Here is a 26,689-nt window from a genome sequence, read left to right as displayed (position 1 = left end):
ACCGGAAACCACCTCTGACCACATTCACACACAGTTTCGCATCTCAAGACAAAAAAGACCTAGTGTTTACTTCGCGTCTCAAGACAAAAAAGCGTTTAGAGAGTCCAGAGTTTTGTTCACTTTTGTCAAGTCCGGATCCTTTTCAGAGAATGTCATGAAATCCATGGAGCCTCTCCCCAAGAGAAATGTCCATCGCTCATAAATACAGGACTTCATCTTTAATTTGGAGGACCGAGCAGACTCCCAGGCTAGGAACTTTGGATCTAGGGCAAGCCCCTCCTCACCGGGTAGCATGGGGAAAGGGGGCCAGGAGAGGGAGCTGGGGGCTCTGCCTGGGGGGTCTTCCAGCTGCCCCAGGACCTCACAAACACGCTCAGGGCTCGCATTCGCCACAAAACAGATTGCCTTTTCTAGAGCTATTTCCACAAGCGGAACCAAAACCAGAGTCTAAATGCGGACATTTCACTCTAGGCTGGAGCTTAGTGCATGAGACAGTGGGAAGGAGTCCCTCGGACTCCACCCCGGGGCCCCGCAGATGTGAGCGCATTAAGAAAGACACACAGGCCAACGTGATGAGGCCACAGCTGCGATCACGTCAGAAGAAACACAGTTACAGGCACCCGGGACAACAGACCCAGTGGAGATAAAGGCCCCAGCTCTGGAGTCCGTCTTGGGTGGGACTTCTGCTCTACCACTTCCTGGCCATGGGCCCTTGGGCTCTGATCGCTCTGGGCCTTGGTTTCCCCGTCGGAGCAACGGAAGTTGTAGGAGCTCAGAACAGGGGCCGACACAGGGCAGCTTCTCCTCCTGGGAACACGGGGCCCTCCCTGAGCAGAAAGGGCTGTCGGCAGGTGAAGGAAGCAGACTTGCTTCCTGCGGTTCTGGAAGGCCAAGATCCTGGCACGTGCAAGGAGGATGCAGCCCCCCGTGAGCTGCGTCCTGGCTCTGCTCCCTCCGGACCCCACGTAGCCCCCCCCCTCCTCAAAGAGTCTGCTAAAAATGTGTAGCGGCAGGAGAAATCCCAGGGATCTGACTAATTGTCCTTGTGGGTTGGCGCTGGCAGCAGAGCAGCCTTGGTTCTTGCCATGGCAACTATTTATACTCCTCCAGCTTATCTTACAAAGTTCCTTACGGAACATGAGACGCAGTCCTTCATTGGTCTGGGTCCTATTATTACTCCACCAGGATTCCGACTCACGTTCTCGTCTGGGACAGGGGCCCTCTTCTCCTGGCACCCCATCTTCTTCCCCACTACCTAGCATACGCTCAGCAGCCGCTCTCACTGTGCAGAATCGCTGAGCTAATTAACAGTTGCTTCACTTTACACTGAGAATTCTTAGGAAGCAGGAGCAGTCTTTGGAATACAGAGAGCTACGCCCAGAGGTACATGGGACGGTGCTGGCAGTCAGACAAGGAGCCCCTGTGGTTATGGAGCACGGTGGTTAATTTTATCCTGTGTACGGTCCTCACGCGGTGCGGGTTTGTGTCCCGGTGCTTCACTAAACGCTTGACACACTGGTGAGAAATGTGCAAGCCACCAGAGCTCCTGCCTTCGACAAATCATTATCTGTGTTCCACGCAATGGAAAACTAATCCAGAGATGAAAGGCAGTGAGCTGTCAGGCCGTGAAAAGATATGGAAGAACCTTAAATACCTACTTGCGAAATGAAAGAGGCCAATCTGAAAAGGAGGCACGCTGTACGATTGCAACTTTGTGACATTCTGGAAAAGGCGAAACTACGGGGACACTAAAAAGATCAGTGGATGCCAGGTGTTGGGAAAGGGGTGAAATGGTGGAGCACGGAGAAGCCTGAGGGCAGAAAAACTGTCCTTTGTGGTACTGTAATGGTGGATGTGTGTCACTATACATTTGCTCAAATCCTAGAAGGTACAGCACCATGTAAATTATGGACTTTGGTTAATAATGTATCAATACTGGCTCATCAAGTATAACAGATGCACCACACTAATGTGAGATATTAATAATAGGGGAAATTTTGAGGGAAGAAAATGGGTACAGGTTAACTCTCTATACTACTTGTCTAATTTTTCTGTCAGTCTAATACTGGCCTAAAAAATAAAGTCCATTAATTATTTTTCGTTCGTCATCTGGAAGATGTGCTTGTTTAAGAGAACAAAAGCAAAAGCCCTATGCAGTATCAGAAACTTGAGTTTTCAAAACAGCAACCACTGGGCTTCCCTGGTGGCGCAGTGGTTGAGAGTCTGCCTGCCGATGCAGGAGACACGGGTTCGTGCCCTGGTCCGGGAAGATCCCACATGCCGCGGAGCAGCTGGGCCCGTGAGCCATGGCCGCTGAGCCTGCGCGTCCAGAGCCTGTGCTCCGCAACAGGAGAGGCCACAACAGTGAGAGGCCCACATACCACAAAAAAAAAAAAAAAAAAAAAAAAACCAGCAACCACTAGGAAGACAGTCCAGAAGCCAGGCGTGTCCGGCACCTCCCATGTCCCCTAGAGCCACGTGAAGTGCAATGACACCGACCACCTGGCGTGGCCCCAGAATGTCCCCCAGAAAACAAGCGAGAGCTCCGCGCTCTGGGGCTCTCCCAAACCCTCCTCCCGGGACCACCCCCACGGGCCCCATCTAGGGCTGACATCACTAAGAGCTGTGCAGTCCGCACCCCGATCTTCTCATTTATACACAGGGTGCCTTCTCTTGCCAGGCACTTGCTGTCCTTCACAGCTCTATGTTATTAAAAAAAAAAAAAACGGACGAGTCCTCAGGACAAACTGTACTCTTCATTAGGGAGTGAGCTGTGGCGTGGGGTGCGGGGAGCGGGCCCCCCAGTTCACGGGAGCAAGTGTCAAGCAGCAACTCTCTGCACTCCTGCCCGAAAAGAGCCTCTCGCCCAGGGAATCCGTTAGAAGCCCTACTGTCTGTTTTTACACACACTGCTGTGAAATGCAGTCAGCAAATGTCTGAGGAAGGACCTTGAGTTAGAATGAATTTGCAAATGAAAATGCATAAGAAGTACCAACTCAGAGAAAAAGGGATGGTGGGGGTGGGGGGTGGGGGGAAGCAACCTGTCCGCACAGAGAAAACGAATGTTTACATCAAGAACTGCAAATACCTACTTTAGTAAAGTTCATCATCAAGTGGACACACTGACACGTGTCCCTTCAAACCAAAATCCCAGGATGGGAACTACATGAAAACAGATGAGATTCTTCACGTACATTTCCTATTTCCTCCCTTCAAATAAGAAAGAGGGAGGCTGGGCTTCCCTGGTGGTGCGGTGGTGGAGAGTCCGCCTGTTGACGCAGGGGACGCGGGTTCGTGCCCCGGTCCGGGAGGATCCCACGTGCCATGGAGCGGCTGGGCCCGTGAGCCGTGGCCGCTGAGCCTGCGCCGTCCGGAGCCTGTGCTCCGCAACGGGAGAGACCACAGCAGTGAGAGGCCCGCGTACCGCAAAAAAAAAAAAAAAAAAAAAGAAAGAGGGAGGCAGCTGACCACAGTCTGGCAGAACCACGGAGAGCAGTCATGGTCAGGACACAGCACGGTCTCACGGGAGCACGGTGCAGCCTGACCGGAGAGACAGAAGCGCACGGCTTGTCCGGAGGGGCTACATGCAGTGCTGGAGCCCACGTGGCTGCAGGCTCTGCACCGCCCCGCGGATCTGCAGGCCCTGCCTGCTTTCCCCCTCGGCAGCTGCGCGTCCTCGGGATGGAGCCGCCAGGTAACCATGCCCAGGGCTGCCGTCCCGGGTTCAGGGCGGGTCAGTGACGGCGGTGCAGGCTCACCTGCTTTCTCTCCCCATCTCCGGGGAGTCCTCTGAGTGCACCCCTCACAGGGCCGTCTGGGTCTTCTGCTATTCTCGTTTGACAGAAGGAAAGACAGAGGTGCTGGGTCATTTGCGGGTGGCCTTGGTCATCCTCAGCATGAAGGAGCTGGTGCCGCCTTAGCATTCGGCCTCTGCAGGGCCAGTCCCAGCTCCCTGATGGAGCTGAAAACCGAGCAGACCCACAACTCCCTGAGGGCATGGCCAGCGTGTTTTTTCAGAGGGATCTGGCTGTGCCCCCCTCGCCGAGCCCCTTGCCTGCTCTGTGAGGTGTCCTGAGCCAGCAGCAGCGGGACGAGAACAGGGTTGCACCTGCAGGTCCTTCTCCCCGGCCCTGCACAACCCGGGTAGCTGGTGAGCGTCCCGTCAGTGGCCCGGGGCGCTGAGTCCCAAAGAGGCTGGGCCACGGATCCTTCCAGGGAGGAGACGCGGCGGCGACCACTGCAGAGGTCAAACTCCACATTCCTCTCCTGATACAAACGGATCCCCTTTTCCCACCGGAAGGAGCCCGGGAGCAGGGGGGGGAAAGAGGATGTGGCAGGGACAGGGCAGGAGGCAGAGCCAGTGCCCACGAGTGACTAAGGCAGCCCCAGAGGAGGCCCCAGAGGCCCGGCCCGTCTCGGCTCCAGGTAGGGCCGAGTCTCCGTTACCAAGGGCAACCACAAACAAACAAGGCTGTGCCCAGCGCACCTGGCGACGTGGCACCCGCCGCCTGTTGGTATCAGCAACGTGTCCCGAAGCCAGCGGGTGGACAGGTGAGCAGGACAGAGGACAGAGAGGACAGAGGAGGGACGAGGGGGCCCTGCACCAGAAGTGACTGAGCCCCTGGGGGATGGGGCTGTGGGTGAGTGCCTGTGAGGGGCAGGGAGGCTAGAAGGTGAGCGTGAGCGTTGTGTGTGTGTCTACGTGCGTCTGTGCCAGTGTGCGTGCGTATACACACTACAAAGGCCCAGTCCTGCACTTCACTTCCCGGGGGGAACCATGGTGCTTTGTCTGCGGCGAGGCTCTTTCTCTGGAGGGGTGAGGCCGCCTCTGACAGCCCCCGGGGGCACCTCTACTTGCTTCTGGAGATTGATCCTGGAGCGAGACTACGGCTCAGGTCTCCGCGTGCCTTACGGAGATTTGCTTCCCTGCTCTTGAGTACCACGAAACAATGAGCTCAGCTTTGTTGTCATGGCTTCTTATGAAATTTTACTATGGACAAAGCCATATAAAGAGTGACATTCTCGGGGCTTCCCTGGTGGCGCAGCGGTTGAGAGTCCGCCTGCCGATGCAGAGGACACAGGTTCGTGCCCCGGTCCGGGAGGATCCCACGTGCCGCGGAGCGGCTGGGCCCGTGAGCCGTGGCCGCTGAGCCTGCGCGTCCGGAGCCTGTGCTCCGCAACGGGAGAGGCCACAGCAGTGAGAGGCCCGCGTACCGCAGAAAAAAAAAAACAAACCTCCAAAAACACGCATGCATCACTGGTGCCCTGCCTATCACTGTGCACACAGAGTAGAGATAAATCAGAGTACAACCTCTTGAACCGTCAGGAATCCCAATTGTGCTGAGTCCTGTGAATGAGCTCCACGGAAGCCCAGACACCAGTGCCCTAGAGCGTGTGGCACGTACCACATGTTCGGCCACTACCACAAAAGTCCCCGGCTTGGTCTCTCCTCCTGCCATTTATTTAACTCTGCCCACAGCTGAATCCCTCCGGTTTGGCATCAAGCCGGCCTGAGCAGATCCGATTCACGCCGGGGTCTTGGAAGGGTGGATACACTCAACAGCAGCAGCCAATCGTTATCAAAGTGCGCTCAGTAACTGCACGTACGCGCAAAGGCAGGATGACCCTCCATCACGGATGCACAAGATGAGCAGACCGGGAGAAGCCAGGCTGAGCGACTCGCTCGCAGGTGGGATGCCAGGCGGTCTGCGGAGCTACATCAAGTATAAAGGCATCGCTCTGTGCACGCGTTGCATCATTAAATAAAACCACTTCGGCACAGTCATTTGAATTCTAACACAGACTGTGCAAACTCCGCAGTAAAGTTTACCTCTGTTCTATTTTTGCAGAGGTGATTCTTTACAAAGGAAACTCACAGGGAGATCAAGACTGAAGCACTTTCTTTCCCACATCAGCCTGTTAAGTCACAGGCCATCTTCTCCATCTCGGGTTCTGAGCCAGGAGCTGGAGGAACGGGTATGGACACACTGGCCACGGGGATGTCACACTAATGGGGGGGGGGTGACACTTCCCTCATCTCTGCACAGAGCAGCAGCCTGGTGGGAGGAGGGTGGGGCCTTTCCTCAAGGGACAGAAACTTTATCATCATCTTTCTCTTGTAATATTGGACAGCTTTTACTTCTTGCATTGTATGATGCTGATCAATAAAGCAGCAAGGTGTTTTATGCGCCCATCACAGATGATTGAGTAAAGATAAAAGTTCAATTATTCCTATTACCCCATTTATTATAAATAGGGGGGTAGAATAATGAGATGAGGAAAGCCCCCCCTCTGCCCTAGTGCTCACATTCTGAGAGAGAGCACGTCTGTTTAAATATCAGCTGTCTTAGTGGGCTCAGGATGCCGTAACTAATACCACAGCCTGGGCAGCTTAACACAACAGAAATGTATTTCCTCACAGTTCCGGAGGCTGGAGGTCGGAAACCAAGGGGTTGGCAAGGCTGGCTTCTCCAGATTCCTCTCTCTTTGGCATGTAGAAGCCACCTTTTCTCCTCACCTGGTCTCCCCTCTGTGCGATCTCTTTTTTTTTAAATAAATTTATTTACTTATTTATTTATTTTTTATTGTTGGCTGCGTTGGGTCTTCGTGGCTACGTGTGGGCTTTCTCCAGTTGCAGTGAACAGGGGCTACTCTTCGGTGCGGTGCGCAGGCTTCTCGTTGCGGTGGCTTCTCTTGTTGCAGAGCACAGGCTCTAGGCGCTCGGGCTTCAGTAAACGTGGTTCGTGGCCTCCAGAGCACAGGCTCAGTTGGTCTGCAGCATGTGGGAACTTCCCGGACCAGGGCTCGAACCCGTGTCCCCTGCATCGGCAGGCGGATTCTTAACCACCGCGCCACCAGGGAAGCCCCTGTGTGATCTCTTCTTGTAAGGACACCAGTTGTATAGGGTTAGGGCCCCACCCATAAGATCTCATTCTGGGGGTTGGCGCTCCCACCTATGCATTTGGGGGTTGGGCGCACAGTCAGCCCGTAGCATCCACCACCAAAAGCCTGAGAGCGCCACACAGGCCATTCTCACAAGGCCCTCCAGGCAGATTTGGGCAGGTGGCCTGTAAGTGCTCCTCTGGGGTCTCGGGGCATCTGGGGTAGGGGAGCTCCATCAAGAGGTCCAACACAAACCTCCAAAGAACAACAGAATCCATGCAAAGGGACGGCTCCCAAAATGCCGACCTTCCAGGCTTTATTAACTTATTTGCTTCCTGCAAGCACTTTTCCTGAACTTTATCAGGCGTGACCCTGGAATCCCTAATTAGGTTCACATTCCTCAGGAAACTGTTCTCCCACTGTGCGTTAAAGCCCAATTTAACCTGTCCAATCCCCGTGAGAACACACCGCCCCACCAATGCAATTAAGCCTTATCGGTCCTGCCCGGTCCCCCCATCCCCGGGATGGGGCGCCGAAGACAGAGAAAGAAAATCACTGCCCGCGGTGGGCAGGCAGCACACAGCTGCCCGGCCTCCCTGGAGCTCACGACCCCAGCACAGCATGGGAGCCCGCACAGCCACTCCACTCCGCCCTCACCTCCCCTCCTCCATAGACACGGGCCCAAGGTCATCTCACCCCCTGAGGCGTCTCAGGCTGGCTCCTCTGCTGAGAAAGCCCACCCCTCCCTTCCTACCTAGCCACGCCCCTACTTCAAGGCCAGACCAGAGGCTCCTTCTTCAGAAGACTCACAGATAAGAGAGAGGTGCCTGCTCCCCACCAAGCCCCTCCTCCCATCAAGACCTCTCCTCCCCTCTCTTCCCAACAAGCCCCTCCCCTCCCCTCTCCTCCCAACAAAGTCCTCCCCTCCCCTCTACCCACCCCCAACAAGCCCCTCCTCTCCCCCTCCGCCTCCCCTCTGCCCCCAGCAAGCTCCTCCCTTCCCCCCCTCAGCAGCACCAGGCACCAAGCTCCTGCCTTCTCTCTCACTCTACAGGGACACCTGCATGGCCAGGACATCTTTGCAAACAGCAACACTGGAATAAGGACCCCCTCCCCCAGGCTTGAACAGGTCAACCAGACCAGCCTAAATAACAGCAACTCTGTGTTGTACAAGGTGAGTGGAGCCAGGAGAAACAGAGCCAGGAGCTGCACCAAAAATTCAGGACAAATACAGTGTGTGCTTTTGCTTTTTTTAAGAGAAGAGCTTAGAAATGATAACGACACCACCCCCATGACTTTTTAACACCCTCCTTCTTGTCACAAAGAGGAAAGGAAGAAAAGGCACAAACAGAAACAACAGTTTTTAAAGGATGCAAATAGTACACGCCACAAAGGGGGATACCAAGGAAATTTCCCCGAAAATATTTTGTTGAAAGTGTCTAAGAATACTACAATGAATAGTGTGGTTTTTGCCACTTGCCCTTTGGCTGACAAGAAAAGGAAAAAAATGACAAGTTTTAATAGCTCGTAACGTTATCCTCAAAGCTTAGTAGAAAAATTTTTTAATTTAGCATTAGGATGCATAGGGCCAGCTAGCTTACTCTGAATGTCCACATAAATATGTCCCACTAAACCCACAGGAGTTCACCGTGATGAAGCTAAATCTCCATCCACGTTTACAAAATCCTGCTAATGGTGTCACTCTCCACCCAGAATCCCAAACAGAAAAGCCTAAGAACTGCCAGCAACCCTGTTCCCATCTAAGCAGGATGCCAATCCTACCTGCCGGTTCTTCCCTCAAATGCCCACGCGTCCCTTCCTGCTTCCTCATCCGCCGGACCAGGCCCTCCGCCCTCGCTGGGCGCCGTTAAGCTTCCAACGCGCCTCCTTCGGCCGGGCAACTCCCCCGGAAAATACTTATTAAAAGTAAAGGAGGGACTTCCCTGGTGGCGCAGTGGTTAAGAATCCGCCTGCCAATGCAGGGGACACAGGTTCAATCTCTGGTCCGGGAAGATCCCACATGCCGCAGAGCAACTAAGCCCGTGCGCCACAACTACTGAGCCTGCTCTCTAGAGCCCACGAGCCACAACTACTGAGCCCACGTGCTGCAACTACTGAAGTCCACATGCCTAGAGCCCGTGCTCCGCAACAACAGAAGCCACTGCAATGAGAAGCCCGTGCACCGCAATGACGAGTAGCCCCCGCTCGGCACAACTAGAGAAAGCCTGCACGCAGCAACGAACTACACAACGCAGCCAAAGAGAACTTAATTAGTTAATATTTTTTTAAATGCTTTAAAAAAAAAAAGTAAAGGAGAAAACCTCTAAAAGGACAAAAGGTTTTACATAAAGACTCTGGAATCAGAATTTCTAACTTTATAGCCTGTACGAGGCACTCAGACATTCTACCTCCTACCCTCCAAATAGAAGCTATTGCGAATTTATCCTAAAGATGGTCTGAGCAGGGAAAGGGGAGGCTGCCAGCCCAGAGCGCAGTGCTCAGTTCTGTTAGAACAGAGGGGAAGCCTGCCAGCTCCGGAAGTTCCTGGGGGACTCAGGAGTTGAAAGGTGCAGAGACACACAGGGCACATGAGAAGACCCGAGTCAAAATGCCTAGAAACACACAAAAATGAACTGTGCTGGCTGCACCCAGAGGTGACCAGAGGGCATCCCAGGAGCTATTTCTGTACTTGAAGGAAAATGGGAGGCAGGCACTTCCTGAATCCCTGCTCAAAATAAACAGCTTTACTAGAGAAAAAACAAAAGCACAGGGTGCAACTGGAGTTTACCTTTACAAATTAAAACGTGAAGCCGGGAACTCAAATGTCTAGTTGATTATTTCCATCCTGCTGCTAAAAATGTAAAAGGAGAACTGGTTTTTTTTTAAATATGAAACCTATCCTCCAGAAGTAGCTACACAAAAATAAACGAGCAACTTGATTAGAAATGTCCCTCTTGGGCTTCCCTGGTGGCGCAGTGGTTGAGAGTCCGCCTGCCGATGCAGGAGACACGGGTTCGTGCCCCGGTCCGGGAAGATCCCACATGCCGCAGAGCGGCTGGGCCCGTGAGCCATGGCCGCTGAGCCTACGCGTCCGGAGCCTGTGCTCCGCAATGGGAGAGGCCACAACAGTGAGAGGCCCGCATATCACAAAAAAAAAAAAAAAGAAAGAAATGTCCCTCTTCGGGTACCACTGTAAGCAATTTCAAATGAGAGGCTCAAAGATGCCAACACAAACCCCCGTGAAACACCCCCAAACACACGCTGGTCAAGACCAGAAGTGGGCGAGCCGCGTTCTGGGTTCTGACCTCAGTGCTGGCCCTCTGCCCTCGGGGGCCCTCATCCAGGTGTCGCTGCCGTCCACAGACACGCGTGTTCAGAGCCAGGGTCGACAGTGCCGCCTCGAGGCACAGGGTGTCCAGAGGTACGGTGGGAGTGGGTCCAAAGCCGGCGCCCTGACCACAAGGCCTACAGAGGGGTCCCCAAGGCCCCCCAGCGTGTCCTCCCCACAGGGAACAGGGGACGATGAAGTCGCGCAGGGTTCGGTCACCTCTCCCAGCCTGAACGTAGTACTTGGGGACAACAGAGGGAGAGGGCAGCAGAGAGGTGACCTTGGAGGACAAGAGCTGGCTTGCACCTCCTCCACCGGGCGGGACGTGTCGCCGGCCAGGGCTGCAGCGCACCCCCAAAACCCCCAGGAACCTCCTGGAACATGCCCCTTTGGAGACCGCACGCTAGGCCCCAGAACAGGGGGCACGGGCACGGAAGGGGGGCGCCGCGAGGACCGTCTGCCAATGCACGGGGCACACGCTGCAGCGTCCAGAGCGTGGGCCAGGGCCGGCGGGACACGCTGCTTTACTCCTATTTGTAGACGGAGACACCCAGGGTCACAGAGATGCCACGGGGCCATCAGACCACAGATCCAGGTCCAAGGGCCCCTTCTCCTGTGGCTCTCGTGGCTTTTGGAGCTGCTTCCAACAGCTACGTGTGGAAGTTTCCATTTTCGACTTCTATGCTCCCCAAAAGAGTGCAGGTGCAGGGAAATAATCATCTATTCCAGAATTTCATGAACCAGCAAATCCAGTCACTCGCACTGGAAACAGTCACTGAGTGCTTTTTCTTGATTTTGTTTATATATGAGTGACAGGTGCCCACAGCAGCCTGGCCCCAGGACAGCTCTTCCTCTGCGAGGCGTCCCGGGCTGCACAAGGCACCCTCCACGGCCGGGCTCCCGCCCCGCTGTCTGACCCAGGAAAAACACACACGCACCTTGGTTACTCTCGTCACAAGAGTGACGTCAGCTTTGAATCGATGGGCCCTGCAGTCCTGGGTGCCCTTGCTCTGTCATCAGAGCCCAGCTGCGTGGGTCAGATAGCACCACCCTCGTGATGCCCTGCAGGCGGGCACCCGTCCCCCACCGCCATCTCCGGCCTCAGTGAGCGCGCTTGCTGGACTGCATCTGGTCATCTCCTGTGTGACTAAGTCCCCTTTGCAAGGCGGCTCCAATAATTAACTGGGATCAGTGTGCTAAAAATATTCCAAAACATTACCGCTATCGTTCCTCCCGTCCCCCCTAAGTCCTAAAGGAGAGGGGGACGCAGGGCAATGGCTAATTTGTCACGGGGGCCTCACCCAAGTGGCCTCTCTAGAAAGGACCACAGGATGCACTGGCCGAAGATGACGGTGCAGGAAGCGCTGGGGTTTTTTTTTTTTGCTTGTTTTTCTTTCTTTCTTTCTTTTTTCTGGAAGCGCCGTTTTTGAAGGAACCTTCCCGAATATACACATTTAAATGACTGCAGCTCTTCAAAAGTCACCTTGCGGCACTATACACATATTCCAGTAATTGTGTTATTAATTAAAACTAAAACCCTGCTGCAGCTGCCTTTGGGATCTGAGTCAGGTGCCGGAGAAGAAGGTGTGACTGCAGGCAGGGGTAACCCGCACGGCGTGCCAGGAACACGATCGATCGCGGGATTCAGCAAACGTCAAGTGTCCTCCCACAAAGCACGGAGCCCCGCCACTAATGAAGTCACAGAAACACCTGTTCCCAGGATTGCAAAAGGTATTCTGGGAAACTTGAGCAATGCCTAGGCTCAGGCGCCCCTCCCCTCACAGATGATGTCGCCAACCAAGAATTTGTGACAACTGGCCCCGGTGGCTCCCCCCAACCTCGGGCTTGGCTCCAGGGGAGTCGGCCTGGAGTGAGAAGGATGTGGCTCAAAAGTAGGTTCCCAGGGCACCCCAGACGTCCTAGTCTAAATAACAAAGTGCATCTGGACCCAGAGCAGCCCAGGGTCCCTCCAGCTGTCCTCCCCGCGCCCTGCTCAGGATGGAGGACACCTGCCCGTTCGGTAACTAGCCAAAAGGTCAACTGTGCAGCAGGTGGGAGCAGTTAAGTATGCGTGGAGGCTGCCTTGTTAGCCACTGCACGATGTGGAATGAGAAGTGACGATTCAGAGAACACAGGAGGGCCTATTTTTAAATTATATGATTTAGTTAAAATAAATAAATTTCAGAAGAAGATTGTAATTCCCTTCTGGGCTTTTTTGGGAAAAGGATAGTGAATCCTACCTAAATATAGCTTAAACGTAGCCTGCTCCAGAGAGCAAATCAGTCGTGATGGAGTGAGACTGTCCAGCACACGGCCACTCGGTCCTGTCACCTGGCTGCATGCCACCACCAGCTTCAGCGGCCTCTGTTTGTTTCCTCCCGTGTAAAATGAACACAGCGCCTGCCAGCCTATCCAGTGCTGCCCGCCAGGGTCTGGTAAGGTCCCTGCACGGGGAAGTGCCGAAAGAAAGGAAGGAGGCTCCAGAACCACCTGGAGCAGTGTTGCTCAGCGGATGAGCTTCTCCACGCCACGGTGGCTCCGTCCTGCCGGCCACCTTTGAGCCCAAAGACCCCCACCATCAACGCCCCTGTTCAGGCCCAGATTATCTGGGATTTAAAAACATTAAGTCCCATACACAGAAAACTGCCACGTTTATATAAAATAGCACTTTCCTAGAGCAGCTGCATAATGGCTTGCTGACTGAAAAGCAGACCCAGAACCCCCTGGTAGGAACAGGCACTTGGGGGCCGTTCCCCAAACTCTGGCCTCCGAGTAACCGTTCTCCAGTGGGACAAGAAGCGCAGCCACGAATGTACCTTAAGCGGCGTGAAACATGTAAGGGGACGTATCTTCTGGTTGTAGTGAGTCAAAAAAAAGGTCAGTGAGGACAGCCTATCAGGAAAGGGATCTTCAAGGGAAAAGAAACAAGAATGCCCAGAAGAAGTGCAGAACTTGCCAGGGCTTAATGGCTCTTCTGACCCCAGCGACAACTGGCAAAAATAAAAAACAAGACACGGAAGCAACCAAGATGTCCTTCAATGGTTGAATGGATAAATAAACCGTGGTGCATCCAGACAATGGAATGTTACTCAGCACTGAAAAGAATCAAGCTATCAGGCCACGAAAAGACACGAAGGAAACTTAAACGTATATCACTAAGTGAAAGAAGCCAGTCCGAAAAGGCTACACACTGTATGCTTCCAAGTATATAACACCCTGGAAAAGGCATAAATACGGAGACCGGAGACCGTAAAAAGATCTGCAGTTGCCTGGGGTTACGGGGGAGGAGAGACGAAGAGGTAGAGCACAGCGGATTTTTAGGGCATTGAGGCTCTTCTACACGATACTGTAATGATGGATACGTGTCATCACACATTTGTTCAAATCCACGGAATGAACAACGCCAAGAGTGAACCCTAATGTAAACAATGGACTTTAGTTAATAATAACGCCTGGATACGGGCTCATCGGTTGTAACAAATGCACCGCACCTGTGTGGAGGTTGATGGTAAAAGGGGCTGTGAGAGTGTGTAAATTCCTCGTACCTTCCCCTCGATTTTATTATTTTACTATTAATGAAAAACAATCAAACAAAAATCAACAGCCGAGCATCAAAACACAGGCACACGTGTGTCTACCACAGGAGGGGGTAAATGGACTCCTCTACCAGGACTGGCCTCCCTGGGTGGTCCTGGACAAGCGGCAGGCCGAAATGGACCTGTGGTCCAGCAAGCTACATCGGGGCACCCAGCCCAGGGCCCGACCGACGGCAAATCAGGAAGCGTTGGTTGAACTGGGCCGTTTGAAAATTAACCTCCTCTTCCCTTAGGGCAAGGGGAGAGACCAGGGAAGAGAAGCGTGAACGTGCACCGAGAGGGCAGAGAGGCCGGGCCAGAGTCTGCAGCTCGGGCCGGGGGTGGGACGCGGCTCTCAGGTCCTCTCCCCGGGCGGGCGGTGTGACTCTTTCAAGTCCCAGGGTCACCTGGAAGGCTGGGGCAAGGACACGATGCCCTCCAAGGGAGGCTGTGACGATCAAAGATAGGAAAGCAAAGGCTCGGCACATTATCGATCACCCCTCAGTACCGGAGCTGACTTCTCTTCCTTCTGAGCACGGGTCAGAAGCCACTCACGGGCTAGACGTTTAGCTCTCTGACCTCACGTCACCCCCAAACCACCCTGCTGGATCACAATCAGCCATCGTGCTTCAGATGAGACTCTCAGGCTGCCTGCGCCCGTGGAGGCCTGGGGTGATGAACACACAGACCCCACAGGGCTCTGTGCTCCACCGACCAGGAGTGTTAGGAAAACATTCTCACTCCTTGCTTTTTACTAATTCGGGTCATTTGTTCCCAGGAAGTGATTTGTGTCCCAGGAAAGAAAGGTCACCGCCAACATCCTGTGGGGAGGTAAAGGCAGACTCCCCCCCCATTCCTTCCCCAAATGCCTCCAAAGGCAGCGAGCAGGCGGGGAGAGGGCGGCCCTGGAGCCGGGAAGGGTGGGGCGCTTCGCCCAGGTGGGGGCTGGCTGGTGGGCTTCTGGGGGGCAAGGGCCTCGGGGCCTCGAGGCACAGTAGGATCTGGACACGAAGACGGGGCAGTGCCGGGCCCCCCGGGGCTGGGGGGGGCTCAACGCGCGGTCAGGCTGGCTTCTCCGCCTCCGCCGTGCAGGGACGCCGCGAGCTGCAGCGGCAAGGCCGTCGGACGTGCGCACGCACACCGGTCAGCGCAGGCCCCGCCCGGCTGACAGGAGCTGCTCCTGCCTGTGTCTCCGGGGAGGGCTGGGGTCTCAGAAGATGCCACGGATGTGAGGGGAGCAAAGCCGTGTGGGAGGGGGCAGGCAGGGGGCATTGACCCTCAGGGCACCCTTCACGGCAGAGAAAGGAGACGGGGGACAGGGAAGGAAGGACTCGACCCCCGAGCCGAGGGGGAGCCTGGCCCATACCTACGTGTGGGTGTTTCAGGGAAGGTAGCCACGGGGCTGGAGTTCCCAAGGGGGCTTCCGGAGGCATCAGAGCAGCCGCGCCAGGTGCACAGGCCCACATCCGCTCCATGGCTGGTCCGTGAAGAGCGATAATACATGAGGAAGCAAAAGCCTGAACTTGGAAGCCCAACACCCTCGAACGCTGGCGCCTGGATGCCAGGTGCCAGTGGGTAAGTCATTTCACCACGGGGGTCTCTGCTTGCTCAGCCAGGGAAGGGAGGGGCTGGGCGACAAAGCCTGGGACAGCAGGCCCCGAAAGGGAAGCTGTTGCCCTTATTCTTCGGAGAAGAGAGCTGTCTGAAGACAGAGGTTAATGACCAGACATGTAAGTTAATGGTTAAAACTCATGAATGAAGCCAGTGGGTGCCTGTTGACACCCAGGAGAGACGTCTGGGGTGGTCTCCGAGGAAGTCACAGGCTCTGGCCCTCGTCCTTCCCGTGGCACAGAGATGCCGTCTGAAGCCAGCCTGTCTGATAAGGTCACTGAGGCTCCTGCATCAGCCGCAGCCAGAACCTGGGGTCGCTGGGCCGAGGGGCCAGCATGGCCGAGGAGGTGACGACAGCAGATCCTGCAGGGGTCCCGAGGTAGGAGAGGTCCCGGGGGGTCCTGGGGTCCCCCAGAGCCACACCTGCCTCACGTGGTCTCTCTTCATGGGGAGGACCAGCAGGCCCATGACACAGAGTTCCGCTTCTGTGGGAGGTGGAAGTGGGCAGCGGAGCTACCGCATGGCGGCCACAGCGAGGACGGACGAAGAAGCCAGCCGAGCCCGGGAATCCTCTTCTGTCCGGAAACCCAGTGGCAGCACCTGCAGTCCTGGTCTTTATCTCCAACGAGGCGCCCGTCGAGGCAGGCTCAGAAAGAGAAGAGGACAGCTGGCCCCAGGCTGTGTGCTGTGCGGGCCAGGGACGAGACACAGGGGGTCCGAGGACAGTCTCTGAGCGGCGGCGGCGGCACCTCAGGGCAGAGGGGGCTGCTCCATACCACGTGTGAGCTCCAGTTCCGCCGGCCCAGCCCCTACGCGGGGCCTCACATTTGCAGAAACCTGTTGGAGGCACGGTGCTCTCGCCAGCTCACCAAAGCTCAAGAAACACCCCCTCTGCCGCACCCCCATCACCCAAGTGTCTCCTCACCATCCTCTGCCTTCCTGAAAGAGCTTTCTTTCTCCTACTTCCTTTTTTCTCTTGCCAGGAAGTCAGCCAGGGGCCAGGAAAAAAAACCAAGTCATTCTCTCCAAACAGCTCATGTGGCACCCAGGAACAAGCACAGTCTCCCCGGGAGCAAGATACTTAGAATTCCAAACTTGCCAGTGATTATAGGTAAATTATTCTGCTTCCTTAACATTTAAATAATCACTACTACCACAATTAACAGCTAAAAGCAAGCTGTTTCAGGAGGATTGCAGAAGTTGTTATTCACCCATTTTATGCATGAAGAAACTGAGGCTCCGGGGAACCGGACTTGCTCCAGGAGACAAGGAGCATGAAAGCCCAGGTCTCTGCCTCCGTGTACCCTGGGACCGCATGGTCTCACCTGGAGGGGGGCGGGCATACTACCCGACGGCCAGGAAGAAAGTGACCTCGGGACTAGCTCAAGGCTCCCTTTCCCTGCCTGAGCCCCCAGTCCGTGGCTCAGCCCCTTTTCCACAGGATGGCTCTCTCCTTTCACGTCTCGTGCTCTACCAAGAGGACATCCCGGGCCTGCCTGGGAGCCTCTGATGGTGGCCCTGGCAGCGGCAGGGAAACGACAATGCCAGCGGGGTTAAACGCACACGGACGTGCTCCAGGGATCGTGCTGTGCCCTCTCCTCCAGTGTTCCCAGCGCAGAGGGGACCCACAGCCCATACCATCCCCAAGTCAGTAAGTGGATGGGTGGGCCAGACGTTAGACCAAAGCCTGTATTTTTGACCAAAGCTTCACGTAAGCTTTCTCAGTCTCAAAGAAATCCGGGCACGCACAGTTAGGCACAGACGTGTGGTGATCAAGGACCCAGCCGTCTGGGGGAGCTGCGTCTCAGCTCCTGGGAGACCGAGCTGCCCTACCCCCAGCCCCGTGCTTATCTCCAGGGGCGGCTGAGAATTTATGGCCCTCGTCTGCTCAGCAGCAACGCATTATAGTTTTGGAATAAGAAGAGTCTTTGTTATTGCCAGTGGCATTCTCTCCTGCCATTCAAAGCTGCGTTATCCAAAAAAAATGACTACGGATACATTTCCCCCTCTACCATGATCTAATAAGAATAAAAGCTTATCTATCCCTAGCAAACTGCCAATTACTGTGGCTAGAAATGCCATAATCAGTGATAGTTAAGACTTTTGGAATATTCTTTGAACCAAAGAATTCAATCCCCTAAGTAGCTGGCACCGGGCCCCCTTTGAGGAACAGTGCCAAGGGCAGCAGGGCTGAGTCTGCAGCTGCGGGTCAAGAGCGGCCGGGCCAGGCAGAGTGTCACGGGAGGAGGCCCAGGCACGCGATGCACTCACACATGTGGCACGACACGGGCCAGGCAGGGCTCTGGCAGTGGCTCTCCCCACTGTCCGCCCCACCGGGGAGATGAGGAACAAGCTCCGCAGGACAAGGCTTTGTGCAACGGGGACCCTCGGGGGCCGGGGGCGCATCCACACCCTCAGGAGGCAGGCGGGGGAAAACCCTCTGGGAAATGCAAAATATTCCCCAAGGTGGCATCTTCCCCACCTCCACTGCACGCAGGAACCTCTGCTCTGACACAGCCACTGAGGTTTACAGTACACAGCACACTGGAAAGACAAGCACGTTTCTGGGCAAAGCAGACCTAAAATAACCAAGGTCAGAAATCAGTCCTGCCCAGGGGTAAGCGGGAGCAAGAATGCCTCGTCTTGGACAGAAAGGGGAAGCCTTCTCCACAGTGGGACCGCAAGTGACAGCAGAAATGTCCCAAAGCTCCACCGCAGGGCCTGATCTTGAAACGACTAAAACACACATCATGTGACGCCTCGGAAGAGACGGGGGCGAGGGGGTGCAAACCTGGGGGCTGGATAACAGAGCAGCACAGAGCTCCATCCTAGCCTCGCCACTTCTGCATGTGTCCCAAACGCTCCGAGGTGAGAAGTTTACTAAGAAAAGTCATTTAATCTCTTTCTTGAAAAAAAAAAAAAAAAAAAAAGCAGGGCTAGACCCACCTGTAATTTCTCTAGCTTTGTGTGTGTGCGTGTGCCCGTGCGGGTAAACTGCGTGCATGTGTGTGTGTGTGTGCATGTATGTGGGCACGTGTGAGTGTGGACTGTGTGTGAGTGCCCGTATGAACGTGAAGTGTGTGCACGTGTGTGACTGCATGTGCGTGCCTGTGTGGATCATGGGGACCGTGGAGGAAGCCAGGATCCCGGTCCTCCCAGGGAGAGCGCAGGCACGCGAAGCCGGCCCACAGTTCCACGAAGCCCACGTCCAGCCTGCGCTCCTTCCACTCAGAGCCCAAGGACCAGTCGAAAATTCTCAGGAAAGGCTGACCCGTGAGGTCCAGAGCAGCAACAAAATCCCAATACTCTCTAAAACCCCAGCTCCCTGCACCCCCACCCACCGGGGTCAGCCTGCAGGGCATCTGAGGGGGTCCCACAAACGCGGGACCGGCCAGTCAGCAAGGAGCGGCGACGCGTGGGCCCTGGCTCCACTGAAGGTAACATCACAGCTGGAAAGCATGAGAGGCGCAGACACCTGGACCTGCGTAGAAAACCAGGGCCCCATCTAGGGGTGCCTGCAGCTTCCGTATGCCATTTCCAGGCCTCCTCGTTCCCCACGAATCAAAGCCTTACACCCAACCCAGCACACCCAGGCCTCAAGCACTTTGTAGGGCCACCCAGCAACTGAACCCTACCAGGGAAGGCAGGACCCCGTGATTCAGGGTCCCGACGTCCATGACAGCCTGAAAACCCCAGCCCATCTACGAACTACCCTCAAAAAAGAAGCCAGAAAAATTCTCAAGGCCAGGCAGGTGCCCTCGACCCTATCCCCACCCCCTCTCTGCTATTAAAAAAAGCAGCACGTCGATGTGATTGGAAAGAAGGGACCATTTGTTGTGCAGAAAGGGCTGCGAGATGGCCAGGACAAAATTACCGAATTCTTATCTGAAACCAAATTCTTAAGAGCTATTTTTCTATAATTAAAAACATGGATTTCATAGCTCCTCAGTTTATTCTTCAGATGAAAACTATACACCCTATCGAAAAGCATCTAGCAGCCGTTTCTTAAGCGTTCCGTTTCTGTGGCCACGGTCCAAAGCAGTCCCCTCCCATGCACATCATTCAACGCGGGCCAATTCGGCTCCAGAAGCCCCATGGGAGGGCAATGCAACGCTTACCTTGGCTTCACATTTCTTGTGGCAGGAATACTTGCAGGCTGCAAGAGAAGGAGAAAGAATGTGTGTGTGTGTGTGTGTGTGTGTGTGTGTGTGTGTGTGTGTGTGTGTGTGTGTGTGTGTGTGTGTGTGTGTGTGTGTGTGTGTGTGTGTGTGTGTGTGTTCGACAGTCTCTCAATACCTTCTACAGCTCCAAATTCTCAATCCTTGAGAACGTCCGGACCGAGGGAGGTTTTCCACTTGGACACGACGCCGAGCTCAACCGAGTGTGGGATGGATGGACATGGTGTCCAAGAACCCAGCCACCCTCTGCAGTGTCAGCAGCGGCCCAGGTGGCGCAGGTGGGGGCTCTGGGGAGCAGTCACAAACACACTGGCTTTTCCAGGGGTTCAGGCAGCCAAATCAGGGCCTTGAAGGGGAAAGGCGGTGAGCCTGAACAATAGAAGGCAACAGTGTTTGGCTGGAAATTACAGCTTCTCCCTGAAGAAAGGAGAGAGACTTGAAAATGCCCCCAGAAGACTCAGGACTGGCGCCTTTAAATTGGTCAGAAATTGGACATTGGGGTTCCACGCTCCTTCCGCTTCCGGACAACTTAAGAACTGACTGTCAGGACAAATCCACGTCTAAATTCCTGCAGGGGATCCTTCAACCCAGGCCATTGTGTGGACTGAGAGAGGCATGTGTTGGTTCGGAGGCCCTAACAATGCAGATAGAGCCGGAACCAATGTGGATTTCACAGGCCCGCCGTCCAGAGGCTGCAGCTGTGCTGACAGGACATGAAAGGCTTCGCCCACAGCACGGTGGCTCGGGGCACGGGAGCCTGCCTGCCTGTCGATGCTTCCAGGCAGAGGCAGCAGGACAGGGAGACAGCACAGAAGGAAGCAACTGCACCAAGTAAGCCCAGTGCAAGTGCCCACGTGGGCTCCAAGCGGGCACCCATCCGGTGAACCCGTGGGGCAGCTGTGAGATGGGGGACAGGGACCTGGGCTTAGGGGCACGGGACCGGGGGGCTTCCTGGCCTCGTCCTGCTGGGCTGCTCTAGGCAGGACCAGTGACCTCTCTGGGCCCCTTTCCTCTCCCAGGGCTATCGTCATGCCAAAATGGAATCGCTCACGGGACGCTGCTTTGAAACTTGCAAAGCAGAATGTCAACGTATAGAAGTGTGTGGTCCTGGAAGAATAAGGCCTTGGAGGTCAGGAGACGGGCCCCAAATCCTGGTTAGCGCTCTGAGGCCCAAACTTTTCACCAACAACCTCCCCGCATCCTCCCCCTCTCTTGTCTATGAGCTGAGGACAGAAAGCCCGAATGCGTTGTCCACCTGGGCCCGAATGACGGCACAACGAAGTCACAAAGCAAAACAGCCCGTGGCTGGGGGGTGGTCCCTGGAACCCCAGCAGGGAAGAGCCAGGGCTATTATCTTTACAAGATCTATTTTTTGAACTCTCTCTGTTTGAGAGAGTTTGTGAGATTTCACAAATCTGAGGTTTGTGAAATTATTCACAAAAACAAATATTTATTCTGTGTTTTCTAATGCCCCCCCCCCCCCCCCCGCAAAGGCAATGAGTGATGTTCTAATTGAGATAAGCTGGCCATGGGAATAAAAGAGGCTTTCACACCAGATTAAAATCTCAGACAGAGGACAGCCAGGGGCCAGAGGCCAGCCGGAAGGACTGAGATAGAGAGGAAGGCAGTTAAGGGGCCCTTTGGCCTTTGGGAAAGTGAAAATTAGCAGAAATGCAGGTGAAGACTTCCCCTGCCCCAGAGGAAGCTCTGTCCACACACGCTGGATGGGGCAGGCCAGTCCGCTCGGCAGGCAGGACAGGAGCGCGACCTCCCGTGGCAGTCAGCCGGGAGGGGGCCTCGGGGGTCCTCCTGGCCCCCGGGAGCCCGCGCAGTCCCCTCACGGCGACAGAGCCGGCCCTGCGCCGAGGCAGGATGGCACGGGGCGTGGCGAGTGACCTCCGCCCTGGTCTCTTGGGTCCCCCCTCTGAGGGGAGCCTGGCCCACGCCGTGAGGCATTGAGACAGTCGTGGGGAGGAGGCCCGCCTGCAGGAACTGAGACCCCCCCCCCGCCAGCAGGCAGCCAGCCGAGCGAGGGAGCCACCTGGGAAGTGGGTCCTCCGGCCTCAGGAGAGCTTTCAGATGAGGCGGCCTCTTAAGGGACCCTGAGCCAGCACTGCCGGCCCACGTGACTCCCAAATTCCTGATCCACAGAAGCAGTGAGAAGAGAACCTGTTGTCACGGCAAGTCACTAACTTTGGGGGTAACTGCTTATGCAGCAGCAGATCGACAAACCAATTCAACCCCGAAAGGGCTGTGGTCGGTGGAAAGCATGATGACAGCGTTGTGACACATTCGTGGTGGACGGCCCACTGGGCCACGAGAGAGCCTCGGGCCGTTACAGGGCAGATCATCATAGTCACAAAGGTTAACTGATCATAGTGAATTGCATAAACCACCCGAGCGCTAAGGCGGGGGTCCTGAGAGGTGAACCCACTGTTCCCGGGATGGAATCAGGAGACGCCACGGTCTTATGAATTTTCCACCCAAATGCCAGCAGCGTGGATGGTAGCAATTCACCCTCAGCCTGTGGGAGCTGTGGGTGACCCCAAGCGAGATGCTTCCTGCGTGTTCCTTGCCTTCAATCCTCGGGACCACCGTCAGGGAGAAACTGGGCAAGTGCCAGGACCCAGCAGGGCCTATGCAGGCTGGCGCTCCAGCCCGTCTCTGCCCCGACCTTTCGCCCCGCCGCACGCTGCCTTTCCAACGTGTTACAAACACTGACGGGAACAGCGTCCAGGCCCGGGTTCCAACCCTGTTGCCCACAGTAGCAAGGGCAGCTCCCCTGCACAGATGCTACATCCAGCACTCCCAGCCTCCCTGGCTCCAGCACCTCGTCCACCCTCCTCAGACTGAATGCGAGTGCCGCCTCCTCCTCCAGGAAGCCCTCCCTCCCTCCACCCTGCCCCGCCAGGCAAGGCTAAGTGCCTGACAGGGTTGCGGGAGCCCTGGCCACATTTCTCCCTCCAGCACCCAATCCCATCGTGCATCCAAAGTAGTCTCTGTGCGTCCATCTCTCCTGACCAGGCCAAGCTCACCCAGGGAAGGTGTCATCTGCTGTGTACTGCCAGCTTCTTGGAACAGCGACATGACGGGAGGGACAGGGGCTAACAGACTGAGCGCCCACCGTGGACAGTCTGATCACAGCTCTCATCCCACAGCCACCACCAAATGTCACCATATCCCACAAAGGCGCTACAGATCTTCTGCCTAATTCCTGATGGGAGCCTGGAGTTCGTGGATGAGACCTGGGGTGTCATTCCCTGGACGGCGTGCAACCCTTCTCTGTTCCGGGTCCGCTTTCAGAAGCCAGTGTCCGGCAGGACCACACGGGGAGGGAGCCTCTTTACCTGACTGCCCCTCTGGGCAGCACAGCCCCCGGGATGAAGGAAGGCCCCGGAAGGCACCAGAACTTCCCCAACAGAATGCACCCCCCCAACTGCAGAGGCCAAAATGTACATGTTTACTTTGACCGTCAGCTTCTCATCTACCCCTTTTCTCAGGAGCCAACAACTGACAGCTCGTACTTGGTTGGTGTTTTTTCAGCTTTACTGAGGTATAATTGACAAACAAAGTGGTATGTATTTAACGTGTACAATATGATGATTTGATATACATACACACTGTGAAACATTTACCACAATCAGGTCAGTTAACACATCCATCACCTCACATAGTTACCATTTTGTGTGTGTGGTTAGAACACTTAAGATCTACACTCTCGGCAACTCTCAGCAAATACACAAAACAGCAGTGTTAACTCCGGGCACCCCACTGTACATTACATCCCCAGAACGAATTCGTCTTATCACTGAAGGTTTGCACCCTTTGACCAACATCTCTCCGTTTCTCCAGCCCCCAGTCCCTGGCAACCGCTCTCCTACTCTCTGTTTCTATGAGTTTTCTTTTTTTTCAGATGCCACATATAAATGATACCATACAGTATTTCTCTTTCTCCGTTTGACTTATCTCACTTAGCCTAATGCCCTCAAGGCCCATCCATGATGGCAAATGGCAGGATTACCTTCTTTTTTATACCTGAATATTTCATTTTATACACACACACACACACACACACACACACACACACACACACACACACACACACCACATTTTCATTATCCAGTCATGCACTGATGGACACTTAGGTTGTTTCCATGTCTTGGCTATTGTAAATAATGCTGCAATCAACATGGGAGTGTAGACATCTCTTCAAGATACTGATTTTGTTTCCTTGGGAGCTATACCCAGGAGTGGAATTGCTGGATCATGTGATAATTCTATTTTTCACTTTTTGAGGAACCTCCATACTGTTTTCCACAGTGGCTGAACCAATTTATATTCCCACCACCAGTGTATGAGGATTCCATTTTCTCCCCATCCTCGCCAAAGCCTGTTTTCTCTTGTCTTTTTGATGACAGCCATTCTGACAGGTGTGAGGTGTTATCTCATTATGGATTTTTTTTTTTTTTTTTTTTTTTTTGTGGTACACGGGCCTCTCACTGTTGTGGCCTCTCCCGTTGCGGAGCACAGGCTCCGGACGCATAGGCGCAGCGGCCACGACTCACGGGCCCAGCCGCTCCGCGGCACGTGGGATCCTCCCGGACCGGGGCACGAACCCGCGTCCCCTGCATCGGCAGGCGGACTCCCAACCACTGCGCCACCAGGGAAGCCCTCATTATGGTTTTGATTTGCGTTTCCCTCAGGATTAGTGATGTTGAGCATCTCTGCATGTACCCATTGGCCGCTGATATGTCTTCTTTGGAAACTGAACTTTAAGAAACTATCATCTGATTTTTGGTGTAATATCACAAAAGAATATGCTCTCTTTTCCAAATACGTATCTGTATAGTGCTGGACTTTCTCCAAATACTTCAACCAAAACAACGTGTTTTTTGATGGATAATTTTATGTGTCAACTTCACTAAGCCACAAGATGCCCAGATATTTGCTTAAACATTATTCTGGGTGTGTCTGGGAGGGTGTTTCTGGGAAAGAAAAATATTTGGAACTGCAGAGACTGAGTGAGGCTGACTGTCCGCCCCAACGTGTGGGCTTCATCCAATCCACTGGGGGCCTGAACAGAATAAAAGATGGAGTAAGAAAGAATTCTTTCTCCCTACCTGACTGTCTTCAAGCCGGCACATCGGTCTTCTCCTGTTCTGGGACTAGGACTCAGAAAGGAACTACAGGGGGCTTCCCTGGTGGTGCAGTGGTTGAGAGTCTGCCTGCCGATGCAGGGGACGCGGGTTCGTGCCCCGGTCCGGGAGGATCCCACGTGCCGCGGAGCGGCTGGGCCCGTGAGCCGTGGCCGCTGAGCCTGCGCGTCCGGAGCCTGTGCTCCGCAACGGGAGAGGCCACAACAGTGAGAGGCCCGCGTGCTGGAAAAAAAAAAAAAAAAAAAAAGAAAGGAACTACACATTGGCTCTCCTAGGTCACAGCTTGCCAACTACAGGTGGGACTTAGCCTCCATACCGTGTGGACCAATTCCTTACAGTAAATTTCTTTCTCCATATACATCCTATTGGTTCTTTTTTGCTGAAGAACTTTAACTGATACCATGGTGAAATACACTGAATGCAGAAACAGCTAGGAAGATCTAGCCTCTAAAGTCACACAAAACATGCGCCATATATATATATATATATATATATATATATATGTAAAACAAGGCCACTCTTCTCATTGTACGTAATGAGGAGTAGAACAAAGGGATATCAAAGATTCATTTCTGCCTTGAAAAAAGCAGCTACTGAAGCAATAAAGAAGAAAATTTATATCCACAAATAAAATATTGAGTACTACTGAAAAATCATAACTTCTAAAAAGCTAACATGTGACAATGCTTATAACAGGCAAGGTGAAAAGATATAAAACTATGTACAAACTCTGTAAAAACAGACATGTGCAATGGGCTGGTCCACATGTGAGAACACGGCGTAGGGGAAAGACATCGTCATACTCAGTTACAAAAGGATGAGCTACACAGTAAATCGTGCAGGGAAAACCAGCTCATTCATGAAAAATAACCTAAATAACATGAATTCCAGATGAATCAACCATGAATTGTGAAACTGGAGGAGAACTGGAAAAGCAGAAATGAATATTAGAATAAAGTACTATAGAACATCATTATGACCACAGAGAAGGGAAGGCATTCTTAAATAGGAACAAAAACTGAAATTAAATGAAATGATGGATAGATTTGAATAAGCGGAACCTTAAAACTTTCACGTGACAAACTCCCCACAAACAAAATTACGCAAGCGACTGCTCGCAACGTTTGCAATATGTAAGTTGGAATGGTAAGGAATGGACATTTCTGTAGGTCAAAATCCATCAAAAATCGGCAAAAGTCCTACCTAATTTAATGACAGAAAGATTAATATTATAATATAATGATTCTCAGAAGTCAAGAAGAAAAATAATCTACGTTTGTAAATGAGCCAAGGATTTGAAAGGCTAGCTTACTGAATAAACACGACAGACATCTCTTCTGTATTTCTCTAGATGCTTGGCCTCAGTGACAACCGGACGAATAAAAAACGTGATAAAGCGAGACACCGTGTTTTCATCCACTGCCTTGCAAAAACGAAAAGCAGAGAAGCAGGTTGAGCTCAAGGCCAAGGTGCAGGGTAGGCTCCCTAAGGCTCCCTCAGCATTTCCCATCAGGAGCCTTTCTCCAGCCTGGGAAGGGGCATGTTGCCGGCGCATTTCTCATGAGTTTCCTGCGATTAATGACACACGAATCCTCACCTCCACAAGTCTGGGGTCTGCATTCCACACTCGGCTCCCTGGTCAAACAGGGGCTTCCGGAGTCATGGGTAGGAATCCGCTCCCATCGCAGCAGCTGCCCGGAGCGTCTGGCTCTGAAACGCCCCACATTGTTCCACGTCGTCTTGGCACTGCTATTCTCCCGACGTCTCCGGGAGCCTTGGGAATCCAGGCCCCTGGCTTACAGGCTTGTCATACCATATGCTCTACACATATTGACCAAGAGAGAGACGAGCCCCGGGCGTCACCTCTGCTTCTCCTGCCTCAGCCCTCAAGCTCACCAGCTTATCCGCGTCCACAGTCACCCGCTACGTGTGACGGGGGACCGGACGCCCACGGCAGAG

General features: G+C 54.0%; 1 protein-coding gene and 1 long non-coding RNA gene across 9 annotated transcripts in view; one reads left to right on the top strand and one right to left on the bottom strand.

Moving 5' to 3' along the window:
• The window catches only part of TNS3 (tensin 3), a 225,516-nt gene that overhangs the window by 149,024 nt on the left and 49,803 nt on the right, over nt 1-26,689 (bottom strand). For 5 of the 8 annotated variants that reach the window (XM_067042995.1, XM_059073549.2, XM_067042996.1 and 2 more), the window contains one exon: nt 19,515-19,552. The exons of the other annotated variants lie outside the window; for them this stretch is intronic. The gene's annotated coding sequence lies outside the window, so the exon portion shown is untranslated. The remainder of the gene's footprint in view (nt 1-19,514; nt 19,553-26,689) is intronic. 8 annotated transcript variants of the gene reach the window in all.
• On the top strand, nt 5,857-6,584 carry LOC136794886 (uncharacterized). Its single transcript, XR_010842358.1, has 2 exons — nt 5,857-5,976; nt 6,422-6,584. It is a non-coding gene; the product is annotated as an uncharacterized lncRNA (long non-coding RNA).

This window comes from Kogia breviceps, chromosome 9 (assembly GCF_026419965.1).
Source record: "Kogia breviceps isolate mKogBre1 chromosome 9, mKogBre1 haplotype 1, whole genome shotgun sequence".
Lineage (NCBI taxonomy): Eukaryota > Metazoa > Chordata > Mammalia > Artiodactyla > Physeteridae > Kogia > Kogia breviceps.
Note: the sequence above shows the minus strand (reverse complement) of the source record. Positions and strands in the feature narration are given on the sequence as shown.